Here is a 13,513-nt window from a genome sequence, read left to right as displayed (position 1 = left end):
GGGTCTCCTTTGGTTCATAGGATAGAAATGTTGTAGGAATAGGAAAATCATAGAAAGTAAGATGACATGCATCTCAATTCCTATAGAGAAAAATATGTCATTTGATGCATATGATAGGAATTTTTTTATTGAGTCTTAGCTAATGTTTTTTTTCCTTCAAAATACGAATGATTGACTCCTATCCTACATAGGAATAGAAATTCATTCCTACAAACCAAAGGATCTCAAAGGAAATTTTTCTATGCAAATCCTATCCTATAGAAATCTTATGACATTCCTCCAAACCAAAAGAGGCCTTGGTTGGAAACGAGTCGGAGTCGGTTTTCTGGAAAGGAGCAGAAGCACAGAGGGTGAGGTGGTAGACACAACTCACAAGACGGCCGAAAATGCATGCATGCATGCAGGTGATGTGCCTTTTTCTGTTTTTGTTCGTCGAAAACGACTTGTCCGTTCCACTCACCGTCAATGCGTGCGTGCTGAAATTCCGTTCCACGCGTGGGCGCGCACGGACCAAGGCATGGTCGATGTGGTGCAACTGAAATGAGAATGATGGATTGCTGGTCAGGTGTGGAATGCGAGGATGATGATGAGGGAGGCTTACGTTTGTTGCCGTCCGTCTTCTCCTTGTCTTTTGAGTCGCCTGATGGATCTTTGTTACTAGACACTACTGCTGCTAGTTGTTGATCCGGTTGCATTAAGAAAAAGAGAGTTGATCGGGTTAATAGGAGAAACGGGCCCCAAAAACCGTACTATATGATACTGTTAATCAGGGAAAACCGGCGAATACCAAGCGTGTGGACAGGGAAAGCGTCGAGGCTCGGTTTGTTTCTGAAAGCGTCAAGGTATCTTCACCTGCATGCTGAAATTCCATTCCACGCTCAGCTCAGCCTCATGCTGATGCTCATGTGGACACACAGGGAAAGTGTCGTCGTCGTCGTTGATAGGTGATGCGATTCGACGGGCGGCCGTGGATGATACATCCTTCCTTCCTACCTTGTCAAGCGTTGCTGTCGGTAGCACAGCAGTTTATGTATTCTCCCTCTGCCTTGCACGCTAACTACTACTCGCGATCACGACCGATTATTCATGCAAACTGTAATTAATTACTGGAACCTGGTAAGGGTGTGTCCAGTGCATAGCCTTAAGGTGATGGCTCGCATGCCATGTAGGATCGGATATGACGTAAAGTAGGTTTGGATAGAGAAGCAGGATCCTCCCCAGGAGGCGGGTGCTTGAAGAGAAAAAGTATGGTCCGGCGATAAAAGCTGAAAAGGTTGGAATGAAAAGTAGAGATGCATGTGTACTAAAGTCATTTTCTATTTCTTAATGAGACCCATTAGTGATAGCTTGCATTGGAGAGAAAAAATAAATGTAGATGCCTCAAATTACTTTTTGTCATGGGGCATATGTATACATATGCCACCATTGTACATGCCCTAAGTAATAATCCTGCGGTGTTGTGTTGTGTGAGTACAGTAGTGTACACTTTTGCATATAACGAGTACGTATTTTCTGAGTGTGGATTCGTTTCAGATGGACGCGGAATTCGTAAAGTGAAGTGGTGGAAAGCGAGTGGTGCGCGTCCTGGGCATCCAACCAAGCCTGTCATCTTGGTCGTGCGTGATGGCGCGCGCTACTTTTTCCTCCTCGCACGGAATGGAATGGAATGGATGGCGCGCCGCAAGTTTCCTTCGTGGAAAACGAATCTGAGTCTTCGGGTTTCTTTCTTGTGTCTACTTCCGTGCTTTTGTCCATTCTTGTATGCAGTACTCCCTTCGGTCTTTTTAATTTGCATATAAGTTTTGTTTGAAATCAAAGTATCTCTACTTTGATCAAATTTATAAAAAAATATATTAACATTCTTAATGCAAAATCAAAATTGTTGTTACATTCATTACAAATGTAGTTTCATAGTATACATATTTGATATTATAGATGTTGATATTTAATATAAATTTGGTCAAACTTTATAAAGTTTGACGTAACATAAATCTAATATGCAGAGGAAAAAAGACAGAAGAGAGTACTATGCTTTTTCTCACCCATGCTGGCTAGCTCACGCGCATGGACCAAGCTAGAGGCCGGTCAACGTCGTACTACTCCAGTAGTAGTAGGTGCCAAATACTCCGGTATGCGTGATGGACGGCTACTGTCGTCGTGTTGTTTGGTTGGAAAAAGCGACATGATTGATGAGGCTAAGTTACCATCGTGTCTGTCGACCGTCCATCGTATTTTCGCATCGCCCGATCGATCGTCGTCAACTTCACTCACTTACTACTAGTTTTTTTTAAAAGCATAAGAGGGTTCCCCCTCGGATTCATTATAACGAAATCATAGGACGAACAGAGATGTCCACGGACCACCTAAAACTTCTACCTGTTTGACGAGATTTTGTACTACATATAGTCGAAACTAAGGAGAATGGGTACCAACATCTTTTTCTCCCACTCCTCATAAGTTGAGGAGAAGCCTAGGATCTTTTTCTTTTTTCTTTTTGTGGAGCAGGAAGTGCCCATGATTATTGCATGTGTATCATACACGTGCACAGTGTCCGTACATTGAAAATCCTGAGCGGAAGATATTTTTATGGACTAATGGCCGGGGTTAATTAATTAGCTATCCCAAGTTCTTGATGTATGTGTACGTTGGGCTGCAATTGCACTGCATGGCCATGCATATTGCGCTTCGTACGTACATGTGCTGATGCATGGCAAAACTACCCACGTTGCTAGCACATGCATGCAGTAAGATTTGATGCAACTATCGTGGGTGTACCCGTCTCGGTCAGGGCGTACGCGATTCAAGTACCCTGCCGGTGTATGAATACATACCCGAATACCCGATCAATGACGTGCCATACATTACATGCTTAATTGGTCATGCGTGTGCCACAGGTTGAAAGATAAGCATCAACGGACATATCTTAAACCGCCTCCGTCCATATCTCTTCCAAGAAGATCGGATCGGCCGGCTGGGGCGCAAGGCGCAGCGCCCTACCTTCCACCTGTAAATACACAGCCAGCAGGCAGAGGAGCACCCAGGAGGAGAACTCTCGCGGGCAGAGGAGCCAGAGGAGACGGCGTGTCCGTGGCGGCGGGGCGCTCGCCCGGCAACATGCACGCGGCTCGGCGCTGCCCGGCCACGGCAGCGCGTATGCAGGGAGGCACGGCCAGATGGACGTGCACATCCATCCATCACACATCCAGCCTTCATGCACGGAGCATCCGTGAGAAGAACTCACGTCCGGGAGGGACGTACGCATAAGGGTGTGGCCGGAGATCGCATCCGGCCAGGCTCGGGTACGAGCTCGCCTCGTGGCCCGTCTGCGTATGGGAGTAGAAGTTCGGCAGCCGAAGGCTTCTTCCTTGTGCAGGAGGCCAGTGAGCGAGCGCCGCGGGCCGGTGAAGTGTCTGTGGAGATGACGATCATCTTCTTTCATGGTTAGTTCTTCCCCTTTCTCTTCTAATCTCTTCTCGTTTCCCTCCACCTCTCTCGATGATGGTGACCGAAGCTACGGCCGCACGGCCGGATACGGAGCCAGCCGCCCTCTATCTTTTGCTACTGAAGATGACGACGTGCCGGGGCTACCGCACATGCGCAAACCCTGACGCACCCTTCCTTCAAGACGACGGCCTGCCGGGCTGCCGTTTGGGTAGCCCCGGTGCGCTCTCCGCTCAAACGATGACGAGCTGGGGTTACGCTGTGTGCAAAGCCTTCGGTGCGCCCCACGCTCACGATGATGATGGGCTAGGACTGCCGCTTGTGCGCAGCCCTCGGTGCACTCTCCGTCAACAACTTCCACGTGCCGGCCTACCTTCAAGACGACGCCGCCGGAGTTGCCGTTCGTGTGCAACTCCCGGCGATCCCTTCATGCCGGACTCGTCACCCAACGGCGCGACGACGATGGTGCGTCCTACGCTCAAGACGACAACGACGCCGGGGTTGTCGTTGGTGTGCAACCCTCGACGATCCCTTCATGCCAGACTCGTCACCGGCGACGGCGCGACCGTGATGGTGCGCCCTTCGCTCAAGACGATGTCGCGCCGGGGTTGCCATTCGTGCGCAATCAGTTGCGATTCCTTCACGCCGGACTCACCAACAGCAACGACGCGCCGGGGTTGCCGTTTCGTGTGCAGCCCCTGGCGATCCTTCACGCCAGACCCATCACCGACGACGACGAGCCAGGGTTGTCGTTTTGTGTGCAACCCACGGCGATCATTCACGCCGGACCATCACTGGCGACTCCCGTGAGGACGACGATGATGCACCGGGGTGCACTCTCCACCATCGACGACTCTCTCAAGGACAAGGACGACGGTGTGCCGGGGCTGTGTGCAGCCCCTGGTTCACTCTCCGCCGGCGTGCCGGGCTCATGTTTCCCATGGCACACTCTCCACCCAGGACACGGCGTGCCGGGGTCGTGCAGCCCCCGGCGCACTCTCCGCCTGACTTCCACGTGTCGGCCTGCCTTGAAGACAACGACGCTGGGGCTGACTCAACCCTCGACGATTCCTTTATGCCGGATTCACCACCGGCGACGATGTGTCGGGGCTGTGTAACCCCTGGTGCACCCTTCTTTCAAGGCAACGACATGTGCTGTCTACATGGCCTTGGAGCCCGCCTGAGGTCGGCGTGCTTTTTTTTCTGCACCGTGGTCGACACGGAGCCCGCCTGAAGGCGGGCATCTTCTACATCGCCTTGATGCTCGGCCGAGGTGGGACACCTACACCGCCATCGACACGAAGCCCATCGATACAGGAGCGCCGTCAGCGCCATCCACACAGAGCTTGGCCCAGGCTTGGCTTGGTCTACGCTCCACCATCGTGGAGGTCACCCGAGGTGGGTGGCCGTCCACGCCGCCTGGCACGGGGCTTGCCCAAGGCTGGGCGCCATCTACATTTCTGCTGACACGACCCATCGTTGGGTGTTGTCTGCACCGACTCCCGCCTCGATCAGGCTATTGCGTACATCGACACGTTTGTTGAGTGTGCGATACCGCCCAAGTCTACTCCAACATCCACATCGTTGCACATCATCAACACCGTCCTAGCACCGGCGAGGCGAAGCTATACTCCGCCGACATGTCTTTCTCCGATCAAGCAAACTACTACTTGACATGCCGACGAGGCAATGTCAAACCATCCAGTCCGACACCGACAAGGCGAACATTACTAGGCCCAGCACCGACAAGGCAAAGGCCGCCAACATCTTCATCAGATATCGGCATGGCGGAGGGTTATGGCTAAGCATAGCCGGAGCGATGGGCGTATCACTCTTCCCTTCCCCATCATCAACACATCGCCACCATCTACTCCAACATCACGGAGAAGATAAGACGTGAAGATGACGACTCGCGGACGTAATTAAACGGTTGCTTTCTGAGGCCTCATGAACCAGAACCTCACATCGCCGAAGTCGTATAGGCCACGCCAGCAGGCAACGGAACGCATCCTTCATAGGGATTTTTTTACTTTTGTTTCTCGACACGAGATTAATAAAAACGTACACTTTCCCTATGTCTTTTCTTTGTGTACTATGTACACCGGCACGCCCGTGTTTATTTATTTTTTCACGTCAAACACTACCTCCAGCAACTAAGCAGGTTCTCACAAGTTAAAAAGGACACCAACATCAAATTCGCGGACAAACAAGGGGAGGCGTGGGTGTACCTTGCAAACCACCCAGCAGCATGAACATCTGGAGACAGTCTAAAATAGACTAAGAGCATCTCCCAGCCGTTGCCCCCCCCCCCCCCCCCCCGCGCTTCTTTCCGTCCTCTTGAAAATTCCACTCGTTGCGCCCCTAGGAGCAGGTGCACGCCCGCGCCCACGACCTTCTTGTGCTCGTCGCCGACGAGGACCGCCTCCTCCACGCGCGGCGTCAAGCTCAGCGCGCGGCTAGGCGTTCTTGGCCTGGAGCCGTGACAAGGCATCCCCGCACCGCCCCAGCTCGCTGCTCTTGGTGGCGAGCTCAGTCTAGAGGAAGGGCACGATGACGACGGTCTCCTTGAGGATCTTGTGCTTGAGCAGCTCGGTGCGCAGGCAGGACTCGCGCTCCTGCAGCTCCTCGACGAGGCGGGCGAGCTCGGCGGCCTTGGGCGCCGTGGCCGCGCGTATCGGCTGCACCTGCGTGGAGGAGCGCGGGAAGTAGACCCCGAAGGAGCGCGCGAAGGAGCTGCCGCCGCCCTTGCCCCCGAAACTGGGCTGCACGGGCGAGCACTGGCCTGAGGGCCGCCGCCCCGGCGTCGGCGTCTACGGCCGCGCCGCCCTCGGGACAGGGATGACATTTGCGACGGCGCTGGTGCCAGCGTCTTGCGGGAGGAGGTGGTGTAGGAGGTCTTGGGTGTGGCTGGGCTGCGCTGGAAGCCCATGGCCGCCTTTGACTCCGCCGGCCACCATTGCAGCGGCCGTGGAAGAATACGCAACGGCCGGGGCTGAGGCCGTGGGGTGCAACGTCAGCACCGTGGGGTGCAGTGGATGGGGCCGAGGCCGGCGGCGCCGTGGGTTGCAGCGGCCGGCAACGCAGGGGGCGAAGGGGGGTCGAGGCAATGGCGCCGGGACGCTTTGGATTGGGAGCTTGAGCGACAGGGAGGGGATGAGAGAAAGGGGTAAAGGGAGAGAGAGAATGTGGGAGAGAGAGGACATGGTGGGTGAGAGAAGGACGTGGTGGGGCCGTCCTGGTGTGGGAAAGTCGCGGACAGTGGGCCAGAAAGGTAAAGAAAATAGCGCCGGTGCCCCCCAGCTGCCCCCAGGATCTTGGGTTTTGCCTGGGCTCACCGGCTGTATTTTTTGACTAATCCGGCAAAAAGTGAGGTTGTGGAAGCGTGGCTGAGACTTTTTTTGTCCACCGGTGCTGAAAAAGTGCTCTTGGGGGCTTCTTGGGAGGACGGCTGGAGATGCTCTAAAGCATACAAGACGCTAAGAGGAAACAAGCATGGGTAGACGGAATCAGCAAGCATCTTCATCATCTTGGACTCGTCAGAGGAGAGATCACCAGCGACGCCACCATCAGTTGCCCAGCCGTTGCACTCCCGGTCTCCATCCCTACGACGCGCGATAAGTCTCACTTGCTACCCGCTCGACTAGTCTTGTCCCCACCATCGACAACTTTTGATCTGCATTTTTTTATTTACAAAATAGACCAATCACAGATCTAGTTGCACATTAGTCTTACAAGAATCATGGGATCATGAATTTTCTTTGTTCTAAAAATGGCATCATTTCTGCACTTCCAAATGGACCAGAACATCGCAGAGATCCCAACTAATATGAGATTTTTGTCAGGTTCCTAGAAAGTTTTAACCAAATGTTTAAACAATTTGGGGTCGATGTCAGATCAAAAGCACATTTAATCAAACTGCAGATTAGTCTCGCGACAGAGCAATTAAAAAACAAGTGGTCAATGTCCTCCTCTTGACCACAATATACACACTCTTTGCTTCCTTTCCACCTTTTTTGATCAAATTATCTTTAGATAAAATGCTTCCTCGAACAATTGACCACACAAACATTTTGATTTTAGCTGGGGTTTTTATTTTCCACAAGAACTTATGTGGGAACCCAACATCAGTTGTAATCAGAAATGAGTAAAGAGATTTAACAGAAAAGATTTTGTCCTTTGTCAGTATACACTAGGGTTTATCTTTTCCCCCATACATTCTAACCTCCTCACATCTAGATTTCAGGCTGGACCACAGCTCAGCAGTGTCACCATACAAATTTCTTCTAAAGGAAAAGTTTTACCATCCTTTGTCAATGGCATCTGCCACATAGATACCATGATCAAAACTAATATTATACAACCTAGGATAAGCCTCTTTCAGAGGTTTGAAGCCCACCCACCAGTCTTCCAAGAATCGGGTGTTTCTTCCATCCCCTAGCTTTTTCTTAATATGCTAGTAATATAAATCTGTACCTTTCAAAAGGCTAGCCCAGAACTAGGAACCTCTAGTTTTTTTCTTAACTCCAGATATGCATTTGCCATTGACATACTTGTTAAGTAGTAGATCTATCCAAAGACCCTCTTCGGTCTCAAGTTTCCAAAACCATTTGACTAAGAGGGCTTTGTTCATGAGATCTAAATTTAAGATCCCCAAACCACCTTGACTTTTTGGATGACAACAAGTCTTCCAACTAACTAAATATATTTCTTTTTATCCTCATTTTCTTGCCACACTAACCTCGCCCTGAAGAAATCAGCTTTTTTCCCGATTCAATTCGGGAAAAGGATAAAAAGACATCATGAACATTGGGATGTTAGTGAGGCAGGATTGAACAAGAGTTACTCTGCCAATCATATTTAGTAACCTCCCTTGCCAGTAAGCACATCTCTTCTGAATTTTTTCAGTAACACACTTCCAAAACTTGTTACTTAATCTAACATCGGATACATGTATACCTAAGTATTTAAGGGGCATTTTGCCCAACTCACAAGTGAAGATCTCCTGATAAATATGTGCTTTTGGAGCTGCCTCTGCAAACAGGAAGATCTCGCTTTTGTGGAAGTTAATAGTCAATCCAGCATTTGCTCAGAGGCACTAAGGATAAGTTTCAGATTTCTAGCACTTTCCTCGTCATCGGTGCAAAGCAATAAAAAATTGCTCTTAAATATGTATTGATATTTTATTATAAGAGAAAATAAGCTTTGTAATCTTGTGATGGCAAAGAAATAAAAGCGATGGACTGTTGCTACCATAAGGTGCAATATAACATGGCGTTCCATTGCATTAAGAGCTTGCACATCCAAAACGAAAAAGGGCATGACACCCTTTGCTTCCCTCTACGAAGTGCCTATCTTTTACTTTTTTGTTTTTATTATTATGCAAGAGTCAAGAGTATTTGTCCTTATTCCATTCTTAATTCTTCTCTACTTGGCAAACATCATGTGGTAGGGAAAGATTCTAGTCACACATATCCAGTTGGATGTAGGTAATCATGAATTATTATTGTTGACACTATCCTTAAGGTAAACAATAAACCCGCATCTTCCCGTGTGTCTGACTGAAACATTTGCTCCTAAAATATATATGCTTTAAATATCAGCAATCAGAGAAGAATATATGATGGTTGAGTATGTGAAACTTGCTAAACCAAAAGCTCTTACATAGACTCGTCTTAGATATATGATGAATTGTAATTGTTCCAATGACCCAGAACATACTTTTCTAGTTTCCAAGAAGATTTACGTTTTATGCTCCAACTTGTGGATGAATTGTTACTAAATCATGATAAGTTTTATGATGAAAAGTTTTTGTTATAAAAATGATCATGATTCTCGTATTTTGTTTTGTTGACACCTCTCTCTCTAAACATGTGGTCGTGATTATCGAGTTCCGCATTCGCTTGTGGGCAAATGAGGTCTAAGCTTGGGGGAGTTGATACGCCCATTTTGCATCATGATTTCCTACTATTAGTTATAGTGTTTTTGATCATCATGATGCAATTCTAATGCCTTTTCTCTCTTACTTTGCAATATTTATATGAAGAGGGAGATTGCCGGCAGCTGGAATTCCAAACCTAAAAGAAGCTCATCAAAGATAGATATTCTCTGGAGCTCTAGATGACCTGAAATTTTACGGAGATATTTTATTGAATAAAAAAAATACTAGAACGAAGAACCACAGGAGGGGGCCCACCAGTTCTCCACAAGGCAACAGGGCACACCCGCCACCCAGGGTGCGCCTTGATGTCTTATGGGGCCCACCAATGCCCTCTGGTATCCTCCTTCTGCTACATGAAGCCATTTTTCCTAAAAAAAGAGAAGACTTTAGGGACGAAGTGAAGGAAATATGCCCTAGAGGCAATAATAAAGTTATTATTTATTTCCTTATATCATGATAAAAGTTTATTATTCATGCTAGAATTGTATTAACCGGAAACATAATACATGTGTGAATACATAGACAAACAGAGTGTCACTAGTATGCCTCTACTTGACTAGCTCGTTAATCAAAGATGGTTATGTTTCCTAACCATGGACAAAGAGTTGTCATTTGATTAACGGGATCACATCATTAGTTGAATGATCTGATTGACATGACCCATTCCATTAGCTTAGCATCCGATCGTTTAGTATGTTGCTATTGCTTTCTTCATGACTTATACATGTTCCTATGACTATGAGATTATGTAACTCCCGTGTGCCGGAGGAACACTTTGTGTGCTACCAAACGTCACAACGTACCTGGGTGATTATAAAGGTGCTCTACAGGTGTCTCCAAAGGTACTGTTGGGTTGACGTATTTCGAGATTAGGATTTGTCACTCGATCGTCGGGGAGAGGTATCTCTTAGCCCTCTCGGTAATGCACATCACTTAAGCCTTGCAAGCATTGCAACTAAAAGTTAGTTGCGGATGATGTATAACGGAACGAGTTAAAGAGACTTGCTCGGTAACGAGATTGAACTAGGTATTGGATACCGACGATCGAATCTCGGGCAAGTAACATACCGATGACAAAGGGAACAACGTATGTTGTTATGCGGTCTGACCGATAAAAGATCTTTGTAGAATATGTAGGAACCAATATGAGCATCCAGGTTCCGCTATTGGTTATTGACCGGAGACGTGTCTAGGTCATGTCTACATTGTTCTCGAACCCGTAGGGTCCGCACGCTTAAGGTTACGATGACGTTATATTATGAGTTTATGCATTTTGATGTTACCGAAGTTTGTTCGGAGTCCCGGATGTGATCACGGACATGACGAGGAGTCTTCGAAATGGTCGAGACATAAAGATTGATATATTGGAAGCCTATATTGTTTATATCGAAGTGTTCCGGAGTGAAATCGGGATTTTACCGGAAAACCGGGAGGTTACCGAAACCCCCCGGGAGGTACATGGGCCTTAATGGGCCTTAGTGGAAGAAGAGGAGAGGCGGCCAGGGCTGGGCCGTGCGCCCCTCCCCCCCTAGTCCGAATAGGACAAGGAGAGAGGGGGCCGGCGCCCCCCTCCTTCTCACTCTCTGTTCCCACCTCGTGAATCCTATTCCAAATAGGATTGGGGGGGAAGTCCTACTCCCGGAGGGAGTAGGACTCCTCCTGGCGCGCCCTATGATGGCCGGCCAGCCTCCCCCTCTTGAACCTTTATATACGGAGGCAGGGGCACCCCTAGAGACACAAGTTGATCCACGTGATCATATTCTTAACCGTGTGCGGTGCCCCCTTCCACCATAATCCTCGATAATATTGTAGCGGTGCTTAGGCGAAGCCTTGCGACGGTAGTACATCAAGATCGTCACCACGCCGTCGTGCTGACGGAACTCTTCCCCGACACTTTGCTGGATCGGAGTCCGGGGATCGTCATCGAGCTGAACGTGTGCTAGAACTCAGAGGTACCGTAGTTTCGGTGCTTGATTGGTCGGGCCGTGGAGACGTACGACTACATCAACCAAACGCTTCCGTTGTCGATTTACAAGGGTACGTAGATCACACTCTCCCCTCTCGTTGCTATGCATCACCATGATCTTGCGTGTGTGTAGGAATTTTTTTGAAATTACTACATTCCCCAACAGTGGCATCCGAGCCTAGGTTTTATGTGTTGATGTTATATGCACGAGTAGAACACAAGTGAGTTGTGGGCGATATAAGTCATACTGCTTACCAGCATGTCATACTTTGGTTCAGCGGTATTGTTGGACGAAGCGGCCCGGACCGACATTACGCGTACGCTTACGCGAGACCGGTTCTCCCGACGTGCTTTGCACATAGGTGGCTTGCGGGTGACAGTTTCTCCAACTTTAGTTGAACCGAGTGTGGCTACGCCCGGTCCTTGCGAAGGTTAAAACAGCACCAACTTGACAAACTATCGTTGTGGTTTTGATGCGTAGGTAAGATTGGTTCTTGCTTAAGCCCGTAGCAGCCACGTAAAACTTGCAACAACAAAGTAGAGGACGTCTAACTTGTTTTTGCAGGGCATGTTGTGATGTGATATGGTCAAGACATGATGCTAAATTTTATTGTATGAGATGATCATGTTTTGTAACCGAGTTATCGGCAACTGGCAGGAGCCATATGGTTGTCGCTTTATTGTATGCAATGCAATCGCGCTGTAATGCTTTACTTTATCACTAAGCGGTAGCGATAGTCGTGGAAGCATAAGATTGGCGAGACGACAACGATGCTACGATGGAGATCAAGGTGTCGCGCCGGTGACGATGGTGATCATGACGGTGCTTCGGAGATGGAGATCACAGGCACAAGATGATGATGGCCATATCATATCACTTATATTGATTGCATGTGATGTTTATCTTTTATGCATCTTATCTTGCTTTGATTGACGGTAGCATTATAAGATGATCTCTCACTAAATTATCAAGATAAGTGTTCTCCCTGAGTATGCACCGTTGCCAAAGTTCGTCGTGCCCAGACACCACGTGATGATCGGGTGTGATAAGCTCTACGTCCATCTACAACGGGTGCAAGCCAGTTTTGCACACGCAGAATACTCAGGTTAAACTTGACGAGCCTAGCATATGCAGATATGGCCTCAGAACACTAGACGAAAGGTCGAGCGTGAATCATATATTAGATATGATCAACATAGCGATGTTCACCATTGAAAACTACTCCATTTCACGTGATGATCGGTTATGGTTTAGTTGATTTGGATCACGTGATCACTTAGAGGATTAGAGGGATGTCTATCTAAGTGGGAGTTCTTAAGTAATTTGATTAATTGAACTTAAATTTATCATGAACTTAGTACCTGATAGTTTCTTGCTTATGTATGTTTGATTGTAGATAGATGGCCCGTGCTGTTGTTCCGTTGAATTTTAATGCGTTCCTTGAGAAAGCAAAGTTGAAAGATGATGGTAGCAATTACACGGACTGGGTCCGTAACTTGAGGATTATCCTCATTGCTGCACAGAAGAATTACGTCCTGGAAGCACCGCTGGGTGCCAGGCCTGCTGCTGGAGCAACACCAGATGTTATGAACGTCTGGCAGAGCAAAGCTGATGACTACTCGATAGTTCAGTGTGCCATGCTTTACGGCTTAGAATCGGGACTTCAACGACGTTTTGAACGTCATGGAGCATATGAGATGTTCCAGGAGTTGAAGTTAATATTTCAAGCAAATGCCCGGATTGAGAGATATGAAGTCTCCAATAAGTTCTATAGCTGCAAGATGGAGGAGAACAGTTCTGTCAGTGAGCATATACTCAAAATGTCTGGGTATAATAATCACTTGATTCAATTGGGAGTTAATCTTCCAGATGATTGCGTCATTGACAGAATTCTCCAATCACTGCCACCAAGCTACAAGAGCTTCGTGATGAACTATAATATGCAAGGGATGAATAAGACTATTCCCGAGCTCTTCGCAATGCTGAAAGCTGCGGAGGTAGAAATCAAGAAAGGAGCATCAAGTGTTGATGGTCAACAAGACCACTAGTTTCAAGAAAAAGGGCAAAGGGAAGAAGAAGGGGAACTTCAAGAAGAACAGCAAGCAAGTTGCTGCTCAAGAGAAGAAACCCAAGTCTGTACCTAAGCCTGAAACTGAGTGCTTCTACT

This window comes from Triticum urartu, chromosome 1 (assembly GCF_003073215.2).
Source record: "Triticum urartu cultivar G1812 chromosome 1, Tu2.1, whole genome shotgun sequence".
Classification (NCBI taxonomy): Eukaryota; Viridiplantae; Streptophyta; class Magnoliopsida; order Poales; family Poaceae; genus Triticum; species Triticum urartu.
The sequence above is the reverse complement of the archived record's forward strand: the minus strand, read 5'-3'. Positions refer to the sequence as shown.